Here is a 16,637-nt window from a genome sequence, read left to right as displayed (position 1 = left end):
AGCCACAACTACTGAGCCTGCGTGCCACAACTACTGAAGCCCGCGTGCCTAGAGCCCACACTTCACAACAAGAGAAGCTACCACAATGAGAAGCCCACGCACCACAACGAAGAGTAGCCCCTGCTTGCTGCAACAAATACCCAATGCAACAAAAAATAAAATAAATAAATTTTTATAAAGTAGCAATATCAAAAATAAAATAAAATAGTTAACCAACAAGGAGCTACTGTATAGCACAGGAAATGCTGCTCAATATTCTGTAACAACCTAAATGGGAGAAGAATTTGAAAAAGAATAAACACATGTGTATGTACAATTGAATCACTTTGCTGTACACCAGAAGCTGACACAACATTGTTAATCAACTACGCTCCAATATAAAATAAAAATTATAAAAACAAAAACATATACAATCTAACTTATGGACTGTGTTGACAGCTAGCTTTTATTTAAGAAAGACTTCCTACTTAACTTTATCAAATGAAATGCCAAAAGAAATTTTACAGGCTGTTGGCTACACTGTAGTTTTAAATAATTACACTGCTTCAAAATATTGTATACCAATTGTTAAAACCAGTTTTGCATTTTCTATATTTTACTTCTCTCTCAAAATACACCTGTGCTTCCTTTTTAAAAATTAAAATACATTATGAAAAAAAATCATACTTAAAAATCCTACCCAGAATGTGGAACTTGATTAACTGCTGCTGCTCATTATAGAAGGAATAAAATGTTTTCTCTCTCTCTCCCTTTTAAAAATTTGTAGTTTATTTCTTTGAAAAACTGCTTCAATTTTCAATATTTTAACTTTTTTTCATTTCTTCTAGAAAAGGCCAAAAAGCCTGTCACGCTTCGGGAGTAGAATACATATTTTTGTGTACAAAACAGAAATCATTGAGAAGCAAGGCCAGGGAGTAGAAAAGTACAATTTTTTCATAAGATTAAAAAGGAGGAATGCTAGTCCTTGAAAGAAAACACTAGGCATTCAGCACTGGATGACATATTAATATCAAAAAGGAATAATTTGGGGGGATTCTGGCAGTGTTTTCCCAAGCTAGGTAACCTGGAAAGTGAAAAAAATTCATTTGTATAATTTGGATAAATACAATTCAGTACATCATTTTGTTCTGTGATCTGAATCTACCTAATCCTGTCTATGAATTGAACGTATTTTTCCTGCCTTTTTTTTTTCAGCTTTCCAGTTCACTCTACAGGTTAGTATGAGGTTTACATGGTTGAGTTGGCTAAATTATAATAAATATAAAGAATGTAGATTAAAAATCGGCAGATTCAGCTCTAATTGTCCTCTTTTACTTTCTAGGGAGGAGTTTTTTTTCTGAATTGTACAGATAATTTTTTCATCTCTCCTGCTCTTGGCCTACATAAATATGTTTACAACGTAGAATTTATATCAAGGTTTAATGTCAAGAACTGGCGCATAAAAATTGTTGCACCAGGTGCACTTAACCTGGCTAATCCAGAGCTTCAATTTTCCAGTCTGACTTTTGACATGGCCCATCTTGCCTTGTAGCTGGTGCTGTGCAGAACTATGTTAAAAACACTAACTAGATTTTTTTTTTTTTTGCTTCCTCTTGCACACACTTTGCCCTTTTTCTCTACCCATTTTGTTCTCAACCTGAAATGGCTTTTCCCCTCCCATTCCCCATATCTACTTGTCAAAATTCTTCTATATCCTTCATTCAAGGCATAATTCTACTACCATTTTCTTCCCCAAATACCTCAACTTAAAGTGATTTCTCTCTCCTCTTGACTCTCATAATAATTCATTCTGTCTCTGCCTTGCAGCTCTGGTTTTTTCTTCTGTATTATGTTATGAATATCAGTGCACATGATAATATCCTGGTACACTAAAACTTTTTGAAGCTGACACTACATTTTCATCATTTTTGAATCCTCCATGGTGACCAGTAGAGTTAGGTATTCAATACAATTTGGTGAATAAGCAGATGAATGCATGAAAGAAGAAGGAAGATGGACTCAAGTAATGAATTTTCTTTAAGGAAAATCTGTGGTATTTTTCATACTTTGCTTACAGAAAAAGCTTTGTGATATGAAGGCTGAACTTTCTTTTAGATTTGGGCAGTGGGCTGATACCTCTGTCACAAGAAAGAGAGTTACCTTGTCATTGTCTACGAAGTTAAGACATTCATTCCGCAAACAGATTTTGAGTGTGATTACGTGCCAGGCTTTGCTGGGATTTTTTTTTTTTTTTTTTTTTTGAAGGTTTTCAAGTGACAGCTGTTGTTGTTGTTGTTAATTAATTAATTAATTTGTTTATTTTTTTTTGGTTGCGTTGGGTCCCTGCCGCTGTGCGCTGGCTGTCTCTACTTGTGGTGAGCGGGGGCTACTCTTCGTCATGGTGCGCGGCCTTCTCACTGAAGTGGCCTCTCCCGTTGCAGAGCACGGGCTCCAGGCACGCAGGCCTCAGTCGTTGTGGCTCATGGGCTCTAGAGTGCAGGCTCAGCAGCTGTGGTGCACGGGCCTAGCTGCTCCGCAGCACGTGGGATCCTCCCTGACCAGGGCTCGAACCCATGTGTCCTGCACTGGCGGGTGGACTCGCAACCACCGCGCCACCAGGGAAGCCCTGCTGGGATTTTAAAAATAAGAGATTATGCCTGCCTTCAAGGAATTCTTTGAGTTTCTCCATCAAGCCATGCTCCTACCCTTCTGTGGGCATTTCCAAAACTTCTTCCCAATCAAACTTCCTTCCCACTATTACCTTTGTTTAATTAACTCTTTTTATTGTTTGTTTGTTTTTGGCCATGAGGCATGTGGGATCCTAATTCCCCAACCAGGGTCCAATCCAGGTCTCCTGCGGTGGTGGCACGGAGTCCTAACTGCTGGACCACTAGGGAATTTTCCAAATTAACTCAGTCTATCCTTTAGCTTCACTTTAGTCATTATTTTCTCACACACTCTTTCCATGATTGTTTCTCTAGTATATTCTCCTGTTGAAAGTCATCGTGCTTATTTTTAATTTTCACCTCTATGATTCCTTGCTTGATATCTGTCTCTCTCATTATAGGATAAACTCAATGGAAGAAGGAACTGTGTGAGGTTGTATAAACATCCCATACGCTGAGGTTAGGATAGTTTGTCATGTGGTAGGAACTCAATAAAAACTTGTGGACTGAATAAATGGGTGAGGGAATGAAACTCCCAGTACAGCTTAAGAAAGAGCCAGTCTGATTTCTATTAAAAAAAAAATCAAGCTCCAAGCTTTTCATTTATAAAGAATCCCTTTATCCCTGGATAGAGTTATAACTTATGGCAGAAAGAGAGATAGAGATGGTGGAGTTGCATCAGTTTAAGGAAAGGAATATTTATGGTAGGAGGCTCTTTTTTAGTCGTGAGAAAGGCGACATGACAGTCCACTAGAATTCCCATAATGAGGATTCACAAACGCAGACAAAAATCATATTCTTAACTTAATAAATTAAATGTTAAATGCTGCATTTCCTATTTTGGTTTGTGCTTCATGTTTTCCTTGATACAATTTGGATAAGTATTTTTGACACTTGTTCGTGTGTTACCTGTTTTTCTAGAATATAAAGCTAGTCCTGCTATTAAAAAAAATTCTGATAATAAGTTTTGTCTTCAAAACACAAAATATATATGTGTATTAATATATGATTAATAGTCACTTAAATACAGCACACGTGAGGACTTTCCTATACATGCACATCAGATATATTTGTGGAGTCACCTCTTTCCATGGCTAACTCTCATTTGTTGTTTATGACCCAACTCAGATACCACCTTCTCCTGAAATCTTCCCTGCACCCCTGCCACCTATATTCCATAGCCCCATATACTATCTCTCGTCTACATGTGATATTGTTCTTCTAACTTCTGCAGCCCTCAACTCCTAGCATAGAGCCACTTAGCAGGAACTCAATAAACATGGGTTAGGTGATGTTAAATGTGTTCCTATCAGAAAATAATTATTGACAGCACAAGTGTGAGCATATACATAAATATCATCACTTTATAGGATTTCACTCATTCATGTACTTATTTGATTTTCTACAAATATTTGTTAGGAGTTTACTATATACCAGCCTCCGTGCTTAGAAGGAAAACTCTTAATGGAGTAAGTGCTTGCTTTTCCAGTGCCCTGAGATGATGAGAGATCTTGCATGAGATAAAAGGGTGTTATCCTTAGGCGTGATTAGGAAACACTGAGGATATCAAGTTTCTTCACTGAAGAAATTCTCACAAACCTTCAGCGTGCTGATGAGCTTTATGAATCAGCAAGACAGGCTCTTTTTACACAGAAATATTTACACTTTGATAACTATGGTATCCTTTCCACAAGGATGTTGGTTAATATCTGGGTTAACACTATCATCCTGCAGTACATAGTTTAGACAATGCTGGTATATCATGTCTGACACCACAAGTTGGATTTGTTATCACTCATGATCAAAAAACAACACTCAGAGCTTAACCTGCTTATGCCTTGAGTAATCAGCTCCAGATGTGAAGACCACGGGGAAAGAGGGAGGAGCTCGCAGGATCTTTTGTCTCCCCCCTGAGCTATAGAAACAGGGTCTTCTCAAAAGAGTTTGGCTTACCCATTTGCTGTCAGAAAGCTCTCCACACTGTAGCTAAGACAAGCCTAAGTGGCTTATTTTAGCTCTGCTATTCAGGGCAGCAAGGAGTTTAATCCTGATATGTTGGGAAAATGTACAGTGAGTGGGTGAGCCTGATCTTTGAAACAACTTTGGCAATGTATGACAGCAATGACTCAAAAGAGGCACAACTGCTGTATAAATGATGGGAAAAGATTGCATTTTCTTCTCTGTCTTGGATTGAGTTGATTGTTGAGTCATAAAATCAAATGCAATAAAATTTAACTAAACCAGGATAAAATCATAGTATACATGTTCGCTCTCAGAAGAACAGAGGCAATAACAGTATGTCATATAACTAGACACCCTGTCTCTCCAGATAACGCATGATATGTCTGTCTCTTTAATTAAAAAGCAAAACAAGCAAAACTAAACATTGGTGAAAGCTTTAAGGAGTTAAAAATCCTGGAAGAAAGATCTTTTGGAATCAAAGTTGATTGGCCAGTTTTAGGAAGCTATTAGCAGAATTACTGTAGAAAGAAAACTTCAAGTTCATTTAGTGCAACTCAGCTGCCTCAAATCTTTGCTGGACTGAAGCAAGGTATTAAAAAAGAAGGAGAGTGGAGAGAGTCCAGGATCCTTATCGCAAAGGAGTAAACTGCAATTCAGTTGGTTTTAGCACCTCGGTCAAGGCTTCACAGTAAACCCTGGATCTAGCCTTTTGTTCTCTTTTACCCAGGTGTTTTGGGGCTCGCTTTATACTGCAGAAAACCTCAAATATGCAATTTCCAGGCAGCTACTCTACTCTTAAATTGGACATATTGAGACTATACTTGAATCCATTCCCACCAAAAGGAGTTGTAAATTATAAGCTCTCAGGCTTATGAGTTTTTGATATTTAGATTTTAAACAAAAAGTCACCCTGAATAGTCATCGCAGTATCTGAAATTTTTAGCACTAATAAAAGGTATAATAACATGTCAAAAATGGATATTCTAAAATTCTTGCCCCCCAAACGAATTGTTGCCGTATTACCCGCTTTGAAAGAACATGAAGTCAGAAAAAGTTTGGACCTAATGACTTTCACCTCTCAGAGTTATTGTGTAATCAAGACAGTATATGAAAAGTACCTAGGGAAAATACTTGACACATAATAGGGGTTTAATAAAGTTTTCTTTTCTTCTCCCCTCCTTCTTAAACAACTAACTTCCTTAACGTTCCTTCCTTTTCCCTTCCTTTGTTCCTTACTTCCATCCTAAAATCGCTTTACTCAGCACACTACTGGACCAGGCCTGGAATATTTACTTAAATACCAAGGACTTTTACTTCTCAAAAATGCATTTTAATTCACCGAACTTGGGGCTTCGCTACAGCCTTAAGATTTTCTCTAGAAATAGGTGGCCGCCTTCTCCTTTAGACACAGACAGGACAACTGTTATAACTGTCAGTTCCAAACTCCAGAAGAACTCAGTACAGACAATTCTGCATCTGACAAAATAAATGCTTCGGAACATCTAAAGTGTGGTCGGTGGGCCAGTTGGCATAGTCATCCGATGGATTTGAGTCCTGGCACCACTGTCCGTGTTCTGGTTGACCGTGAGTGGACACCCCAATTTCTTTGTTTATAAAAGTCTAAGAACTTCCCTCTACAAACCTCATAGGATGTCAGAAATTCAGAGAAATTCTTCCGATTTGAGTTCTCGTTATTAGCTCTGAGCATTGGGAGGAGACATTCAGATTTTCCCATGGCACAGGTCAGATTAGGGCCTGAGTCATTGTGGACACTTGTCTTCATTCTCATTGCTTCCACCCTAGCCACGCTGCCATCATCCTGTGTCTATTGCCAGAGACACCTATCTATCTATCTTTCTTCTGCAATTGCCCCTCTGTATTTCTCCAGGAAACAGCCACTGTGAGAGCGTGTCACTCATGTGCTTAGAAGCCTTCAAATATCTTCTATCTCAGGACGCCCTGCTCCATAAGGTCCTACACGATCTGCCTTCTGTCTGTTTCCATGATTTCCTGTTGAACTTTTTTCCTTAACACTACACACTGGCAGTCTTTCTGTTTCTCAGCCAAGACAAGCTTGTTCCCACTTCAGGATCATTACCTGTTGCTCTTTATTTTGCCTAAGGGACTCTCCTCTATGAACTCGGCATGATTGGTTTCTTCCTGTCATTTAGGTCACCTCCTCCAAGAGACCTAATATTTTATTACTTGCTAATTTTTAGCCCCATCCAGGAGTAGTCTCACCCAGTATAGCCAAGAATCTAGGCAATGGTTGGTGATTTGGGGATAGTAAGTCTTCCCTCAGGAAATTTTTGGAGGAAGAAACATAGCTAGATATTAGTGAGTGTAAAGAGGGCTGAAAGCTTGCATTGATCTTCCAGGACCATGACTGAAGCTTCTTATGTTGCTGTGACCCCATTAGATGGCAACCTTCCAAATTGTTCAGAGCTTTATTTCTTGGCATACAGAGCTAATATCCCACTGCATGGATGGAAGCCCAACCTGGACAAAGTCCAATTAAGACAGAGTCTACATGGGAGTGATACTATTTGGCAAGAGACAAATCCAATGATGCCATAGGTATTATCTATCTTTCCTTCCCATGCTTAAGTCATTTCCTTCATAGACCAGATAACAGGCAGTCTACAGATATATGACTGGGTGAGAATCTGTATGTAAACACGGAAATGTTTTTCTTTAGAGTTTTTCTAACCCAGCTGAACTTTTGGAATCTAATAAATATGAGTCCTTACAGTTTTAGCCTCACCTTCTCTTTTCTTCTACCGTTTGGACTTTTTTTTTTTTTTTTGCTCTAAACCTACTGATAAAATTATTACTAATTTTTTCTTGTTTAAACTAAGTTGACAGATGTGAATGGTACAGTGGAATAAAAATTACTAGATAATCACTTCAATTCAACTAGTTCCTATCCATGTCCTTGATTATTTTTTTAATTTAATTTATTATTTTTTATATATAGCAGCTTCTTATTAGTTATCTCTTTTATACATATTAGTGTATATATGTCAATCCCAATCTCACAAAGTACTTGGTTAATTTTAAACTTTACTCACTTTGTCTCATCATCCTACAAGCCCCAGCTGAAATCACAACCTCCTCTGAGAAGCCCTTCTTACAGTCACAAAATGTGAGTTGGTGACTCAATCCTTTATTTCCAAAATACACATATTTTTCAGTAATAATGCCCTTATAAACTAAATTAACTATTTAAAAGTCTATCTTTTCCTCTCTCTAATAGGCTGTGATCTGCACAAGGAAGAGGACAATATCTTACTCATCTTTGTAAACATATCTTACCAACATGCAATGCTTATTGCCTGAGGAATTTGTATCTGTTGATCAAGTGAGCGAATAATTGATCTTGTTATTTATTACAGTTAGTAAGTAACAAGTTACTATGGTTGAGTCCCTACCAAATAACAAGCAGTTTGAATACATGATTTAACTTAACCCTAAACAAGTCTATAAATGATGTATTAATAACCCTATTTCATAGATGAGGGAATTGGGACTCAGAAGTACAAGAAATTTCATCAAAGTCCACTGGCACATGAAGACAGAGTTCAAAACAAATTGATTCTCTTCAAATCTTTTTCAATCTCTAATAACTTCTTTACAATTGTTTTCTTGTATAAATATTAACAACATTAAGTGAAATCATACCTCTATACATACATTTTTGCAAGGTATTAAAATAATAGAATCCATTCATGTTACTTTGATTATCAGATTATGAAGATGTCTACACCTAACATACTAACGTCTACATACTAACAATATGTAGTTTAGAGAATATAAAAGACTGATGCATCCAGGGTTAGAACAGTGAAAAGCATAGCTTTGAGGCTAAAGATGTGAATTATAAGATTTCCTCATCTTTAAATAATCCTTTTCTCAAATACACAGAACTAGACCAGCTAATTAAAGCAGAATAGGAATGTACTGAAGTTACTCATGATGAAAAACCAGAGAACCAGGCAAAGGAAAGGGTAGAGACATAGTAGCTCTGGATAATAAAAGGAGAATTCTCATCCTGATTCCTACTCTTTCCCAGGCCCTCCTCCCCCAAGGAGTGAGCATCAGCCCTGTCTCTGTCTCAGTGGTGCTCTGCACTCAAAATTCAAATGCTCCCAAGGGAGATTCTGACTGGTCCAGCTTAGGTCACATGAACATCTTTTGGCCAAATTTGGACAGAGCTCTTCAACAGTACTGAGTGACTACTAAACTGTGACTTAAGGTTTGACATTACAAAAAGCTAAAAATATATTTCAATTCTGAAAAGTCTGAAGAGTGGGTATTTACAATCACTCATTTGGATCACAAATAAAGCCCAGTAAAGAGCTTTGTTGAAGGTTTGAAGTGCACCTAGTGGTGAAGAGGACAATCTGGAAAGTTCACTTCCTTAGTAACCAAATTGAATTGATCTGAACTAGAATGATTTATTAATGTCCATTTACCATATTTTCCAACTATGAATATTTTTAGTGTTAAATGTCTTGCTTTTATCTTAGACTATAATCAGCTGATAAATTTAGTTTTTTGAATGTCTGGCACGCAGTAATGCTCCACGAATATTGCGTTCCTTCTGTATCCCTAACCCAACACATTATCAGAACTCATTTGGATTCAAGTTAGAGAAAACAACATAGAGCTAATTTAACTTAAGAAGAAGTTTATTTTAAAGACACTGAGGAAGAAATTGTGCCTGGCTCACCTCAGCTTATTATCCCCCTCATCTGAGTAGATATACCTTATGAAGCAGGGTCACCTTCCTCCGCATGGTAACCATGGTGGGCAGAATACATAAGGTGAGAGAGGTAGAGGAGACTATTTCACAAATGTCAGTCACACACGTTGTCCCAGACTCTAACAGTAAATCCAAAAGTCAATAATAATGAGTATCTTGGTGACCCCTCATGAACATGACTGCTAGAATACCAACTCCCTCTATTTTTCACTAACTCCTCTTCTTACCTCACACCTAGTCTCTGCAGTGCCTGTCCAAGTCCCTTTCTTCCATGAGGAGGTATGATGCTGCTCTGTACGCTGGAGACACCCCCCAGGCTACCTCTGAAACTGTTCTCTTGCTCTGTTGCAGCTGTCATGTTAACGTCACTTCCATTGCTTTGCTCTTGCTGACGTTTCTTGTGGTCACCATTTCTACTGTCCCTTGCACAATGAGCATGCTCTTTACAGTGGCCCTTGCCACTTGATCCTCTGCTGCTCCAAGAGTGTAAGTGGCAACTCGTGAAAATTAAAAAAGATTCTTGGACGTTTTAGCATAGTCCAAGACTGAGGTCTTTTGTTGTTGTAAATTTTTCCTACAGTCTAGAGATAAGCACCTAGAACAGTGCTGAGTATTTATAGTATGACTTACATTCAGTTCCTTAGCAAACAGACCTTGAGATGATTTTTTTTTTTTTTTTTTTTTTGCAGATGGTTTTTAGGGGAATGCTTTTAGGAAAAACCACCTGGAAGACAGTGAAGAAAGAAGGAATGGACAGAGAAAAGAACTGAGCTAAGATGCAGTTTCACCTAAAACCTCAGCCTATCCCTCAGAGGTTCTAGAAATGGAATGGCCCAACAGAATACTGAATGGGAAAAGATATTTGCAAATGATATATCTAATAAGAGGTTAATATCCAAAATGTACAAAGACTCATACACAACTCAACCTCAAAAAGACAATCAATTAAAAAATGAGCAGGAGACCTGAATAGACATTTTTCTAAAGCAGACATACAGATGGCCAACAGACATGTGAAAAGATGCTCAATATCACTAATTATCAGAGAAATGCAAATTAAGAACCTCAACCTGTGTTATCACCTCACACCTGTCCAAACGGCCATCATCAAAAAGACAACAAATATCAATAATAAGTGTTGGTGAGGATGTATAGAAAAGGGAATTTTGTACACTGTTGATGGGAATGTAAATTGGTGCATCCACTATAGAAAGTATGGAGTATGGAGGTTCCTCACAAAATTAAAAATAGAACTACCATACCATCCAGCCACTCTACTTCTGGATATTTTCCTGAGGAAAACAAAAACACTAATTTGAAAAGATACATGCACCCCTATGGTCATTGTAGCATTATTTACAATAAATATGGAGGCAATCTAAATGTCCATTGACAGGTGAATGGATAAAGATGTAGTATTTATATACAATGGAATATTGTTCAGACATAAAAAAGAATTAAATCTTGCCATTTGCAATAACATGAAAGGGCCTGGAGGGTATTATGCTAAGTGAAATAAGTCAGACAGAGAAAGTAAAATACCATACAGTCTCATTTATTTGTGTAATCTACACAACAAAACAAATGAACAAACGTAACAAGATAGAAACAGTCATAGGTACAGAGAACAATTAAGTGGTAGCCAGAGAGGAGAAGGGGATGAGTGAAATAGTTGAGAGGAATGAAGAGGTACACACTTCCAGTTACGAAGTCACAAGTATGAGTCATGGGGATGAAATGTACAGCATGGGGAATATAGTCAATAACAGTGTAATATCTTCGTATATGACAGATGGTAACTAGACTATTCACGGTGATCATTTTGTAATGTTTAAAAATATCAAATCACTATGTTGTGTATCAGGAACTAACATAATGTTGTAAGTCAATTATACTTCACAAACAAACAAATTCATGGAAAAAGAGATCAGATTTGTGGTTGTCATAGTGAGGAGAGGGAATTAGATGAAGGTGGTCAAAAGATACAAACTCCCAGTTATAAAATTAATAAGTACTAGGGTTGTAATGTAGAACATGATTAGTATAACTAACATTGCTGCATGTTATATTTGAAAGTCATTAAGAAAGTGAGTCTTAAGTGTTCTTATCAGAAGGAATTTTTTTCTTTTCTTTTGTATCTACATGAAATGATGGATGCTCACTAAACTTACTTTGGTAATCATTTAATGATGTATGTAAGTCAAATCATTACGCTGTACACCTCAAACATATACAGTGCTGTATGCCAATTATATCTCAATAAAACTGGAAGAAAAAACAACTTGCCTAGTCATGTTCTCTCAATTAAAAAAGAAAAATTAAACAATACAGAGAAATCCTATACACTTTATGCAGTTTTCCTCAACTCCTAATGGTAACAACTTGCAAAACTATAGTACAACACAATAAGGAAATTGACATTGGTACAACCCATTTATCTTATTCACATGTCCCCAGTTTTTCTTGTACTTATGTGTGTGTGTGTGTGTATCTAGTTCTACGGAATTCTACCACATATGTGAGTTCATGTGTCCACCACCCCAGTCAAGATACAGAACGGTTCCATTGTGACAAGAATCCTTGTGTTGACCTTTTGTAACCACACTCTTCTATCTCATACACACACACACCAATTCCCTAAGCCCTGGGAACCACTCTGGTTGTTTTCTAGAGAATAGACCACAGAAGTGCAAGTAGGGAAGCAGGATAACAAGTTTGGAGAGTGTTGCAGGAATCCACCTAACAAGTGATGTATGTCAGACTGGGATGTTTGTATAGGAGTCATGGAAACAAGATTTTGAATACACTTTGAAGTTAGAATCAACATCCTGGATGAGGCATCCTGGATGAGGATTGTGAGAGAAAGAGAGGAATCGAGGATCATCTGAGATTAGGAGTAACTAGAAGGATGGCAATGTTATCAGTGGAGATGGGGAAGACTGTGGGTAGATTTGACTTTGGAGAGAAGATCAAGCACGTTGATTTTGAGGTTTCTATTAGGCCTCCAAGTAGAGGTACTTACAGGCACCTGGCATTTGGAAAACAAGTCAAAGCTGGGAACATAAATTTGGAAGTTATCAGCATACAGACTGTACTTTAAAACTCTAGTGACTAATGGCCCAATTACTATGCTGTACTCCTTCTCCAACTTTGGTAGAAATGAATAGTGCTTAACTCAAAAGGGTGTGGTGATCTTTAAGTGAGCTCTACATAAATGATGCAGGCTTTAGGACAGGGCCTGGACCATAGTAAAAACACTTGATAAGTGCTAGATGTAATTATTGATGAGGGTGATGACAATATGGGGGTTATGAGAATGTGATGATGGCGATAATGATGCAGTTTGAGAAAATATACATCTATCCTTCCCAAGCCTAGGTCAGCTTCTTGAGCACAGGTGTGCATGACAGTGGAGCTTCTCATCATCTTGAACTGACGGAAGTGGAAGAAAGCTCCCACCTCTTTAAAAATAAAACCCTACTTGTGGCTCCACAGTCACTGAGTGACAGTGACAAGATAGGGAAGGAGAGAAAAAAGAAAAGAGTTAAAGCAAGAACTTTTCTACTCCCCTTCCCCAGATTTGACTTATACTCAGGCCCTATACCAGGTGATTCCCCCAGCAAATTTGCTGGATGGGTATCATTTTACAATTTTACCAGTGAAGACATTTGAGCATTAAAGACACTAAGAAACCTTTTGAGTACTGCAAGCAGAGAATCCCTGAGCTAGAGTTTAATCCAGGCCTGTGGTGCAACACAGTTGTGGCAATAATCAGTAACTGTGTGTGAAAAATAATTGAAATAAACTGCAGAGAGTCCCCAAGGTAAAAAGCATCCCTGTCTCTTCATAGCATCACTCACTGACAAACATATAATGAGCATCTTGTAGATACGAGGCCTGAGTTGCCTAATGACTTCCACACACTCTGCAGCAGGCTTCAGAAAGGGTCTGGTCAGTTGAAGGCAGGGTTCCAGAGCTGTTAGAACAGAGGCAGCTGTCCAGGAAGATATTACACAAGGACACAGACTCAAATTTCCAAACAGTTGGGAATTTGTTGTTTTAAATACCCTTCAGCTCCTCTTTAGTTCTCTGCAGGTAAAAATAGCTCAGTTGCCAAGAAACCTGGGAGTGGTGCTAAGTTCTCATGAAACAGATGCACAAATTTGTTGTTAAATGAAGCTCTAAAGGACGGTTCTTTAAAGTGTCAACTCAGGTATGGTACTATATAAGTTGGGCCCATCATCACACCCTAAAATGTGTTCTTATATTTAAATAATATAAATTAAGAGAAGAACACACTGACCACAGAAAGTCATGGACTACATACAGTTCCTGTGCATCTCATCTCAGAGTCATGGCCTGACAAGTCCCTCCAGAGACTTGTAGTTCATCATAGGTTGAGAAAATTGTTTCTGAGGAATAATTGTTGTACTTCTAAGTGAGTGAAACCCAATGTACACCTTCTATAGAAGTAATTGATTTTAGGATTACAGGTGTTTATGGGTCGAATTTTGTTCCCCAAAAGATATATTGAAGTCCTCACCCTCAGAATGCAACCTTATTTGGAAATAGGATCGTTGCCAATGTAATTAAGATGAGTTCATTCTGGAGCCAAGTGAGTCCTTTATCCAATGTAACTGGTGTCCTCATAAGAAGAGGAGAGGGATCCAGGAAGAGGTGACCATGTGAGAGCAGAGGCAGAGACTGAAATCTGTAAGTCAGAGAATCCTGAGAATGGCCAGCCAGCTGAGACACTAGAAAGAGGGATGAAGCTTTCTCCCCCAGAGGCATTAGAGAAAGCATGGTCTTACCAAGACTTTGATTTCAGACTTCTAGCCTCCAAAACTGGGAGAGAATACATTTCTGTTGTTTTAAGCCGCTCAGCTTTTGCTACCTTGTTACAGCAGCCTTAGCGTAATATGAATACAGAGATCATTCTGAGAATAAAACTTGACTCAATTTCAGATAGAAGAAAAATCTGCCCTGGGTTACAGATTATAGGACATCTTATGAATCTTTTTAATTGGCCTGATTTATTTATCTCGCATTCCCAGGGCTAAACAAGTATTCAGTGAATGAATGAATGAATGAATGAGTGAACACGTTTACTTAAGGTGAACTCTCCACCTCTATGCCCTTCCTCGCCCTCCACTCCCCTGTCCTAGAAGACCTTTCCTGATCTTTCCTACTGCACTTTGTAACTTTTTTTTTTCTGGGGATGGGGGGTGTGTTTTCTTATTTTTGAGTTTTGAGAGTTGGATATAAATCCTTTGTCTGGTAAGCGATTTGCAAATATTTTCTCCAAAATTTATTTTTTTCCCCCACTGCGAGGCTTGTGGGATCTGAGTCCTAACCACTGGACTGCCAGGGAACTCCCACTTTGTAACTTTTTCAGGACATCATTTGTCTGCTTGATAGAAGGGACTTCTTTACTAACCCTTGAATTCTCCAGAATGATTAACAGTGCTTTGTATAAAATAAATGCTTTACTGGTCAGTAAATATCCATTAGATTACATTGAACTAGTCGAACTTTCACTGCTACCTTTTTTCACTTTCTCATTTTCGCTTTTTCCAGTAAAGTTTGTCCCAAGCTCTGCTTTGTAATTTACCTGGTTTTTATCCCTTTATCCCATGCTTTGAAGACCAAGATGTTCAGGACAACTGCCCCAGCCCCTTCAGCAAGCCAATGAACAACTGGTAATATTTTTTCATATTTACTTCATTATTTTTTGCTGAATTTTTAAAAAGGAATATTAGACATCATGATATTTTACCATTAAACACCCTAGTATTTATTTCGAAAAGGTAAGGACATTTTCTTCCTAAATGAGAAGATTATTATCTCACCCATTAAAACTTACTATAATTTTATAAATATCATCTAACACCATCCTAGTTCATATTTACCTTTTCCTCATTGTCTCAGAATGCGTTTCATGGATGTTTTATTCACACTATGATCCAATAAGTTTCCATTCATTGCATTTGATTGTTCAGTCTTTTAAGTCATTTTTAATTTAGACAATTGCCCCATTGCCCTACGTTTCTTTCTCATATCATGATGTTAAATCTAGATGATGGCTTTTGGAGAGTCATTATAGATATTTTTCTATTCATCTCTACATTCAAATTCTGTTCTCAGAACAACATTTTTTTAAAAATAATCAAGGTAAAATACTATGATATATACAAAAATTACAGGGGTAAAGCAAGGCAGCATTCTCCAATCCTTCTACATTTCCTCTATTTTTCTCTCTCTCTAACCCTTCCTTCCTTTTGTCTTACATCTTCACTCACAGAATTCTCTCCTATACATATGACATTGATATAGGTTTTCTGGGTTCTAAGAGAATAAGGCAGTATTCATATATTCAACAAATATTTAACTAGTACCCAACATATGGCTGGCAAATTCTTGGATCTATGGGAAGTAGTCTTAAAAGGATAATTCCCTACTTTTCCCAGTGCAAAATCCTTGATACAATTGATTCTTGAATTTACTGCTATGTCCTCCATCTTCTTCTTGTAGCTACAAAGAAATATGGCTACAGCATAACAATTTGCTGGCATCTGAGAAGACAGCAACCCCCAAACCAGAAAAATTTTTAGAAATTATTGGTGTTTTCAAAGCAATTTTATATTAATTCTCTCATTTGCTCTTCCTAAAATCAAGCTATGAGCATGCTATCAAGAGTTTTAGCTCCGTGGTACAATTAAAAAAACTGAAGCAAAGAGATCAGGTCTCAGTGTGCGTGTGTGTGTGTGTGTATATGTGTGTGTGTTTAAAATTAGTTCATTTAGCTCATTAGTTCATTTCTGCTGCAGAGACTAGCTAGCTATTAACCGGAACACTTTTCTGTATACAGATAGACAACATTCCCCAAAATCCGCTGCTGTTACGTGTGATCACATATTTGAGTTCTGGTCAATGGAATGTGAAGGGAAATATGTTAAGCACTACTTATGTGTCTGGTTCTAAAAAGCTTCCAGTAAGAGCCTCCATGCATTATACACTTGTTTGTTATAGCAGTTAACATTACCCTAACTTATAATCATTTCCTATCACTCCTATGTCTCTGCTTCTCCTTTTCCCAAGACATTCTGCACCTATGCCTTCCTTCCTCATGATGTTTTCCTTTTATGAAATTCACTAACCTTCAAAAACTCACATCATGTGAGCACTGTGTGTTCCACGATACCTTCCCCCCCAAAATCCTTCAAGTGCTCTATCTCTAAATATCCAGAGCATCAACAATCAGTGTT

The sequence above is a fragment of the Tursiops truncatus genome, chromosome 17 (assembly GCF_011762595.2).
Source record: "Tursiops truncatus isolate mTurTru1 chromosome 17, mTurTru1.mat.Y, whole genome shotgun sequence".
Classification (NCBI taxonomy): domain Eukaryota; kingdom Metazoa; phylum Chordata; class Mammalia; order Artiodactyla; family Delphinidae; genus Tursiops; species Tursiops truncatus.
This window is presented reverse-complemented; position numbering follows the sequence as displayed.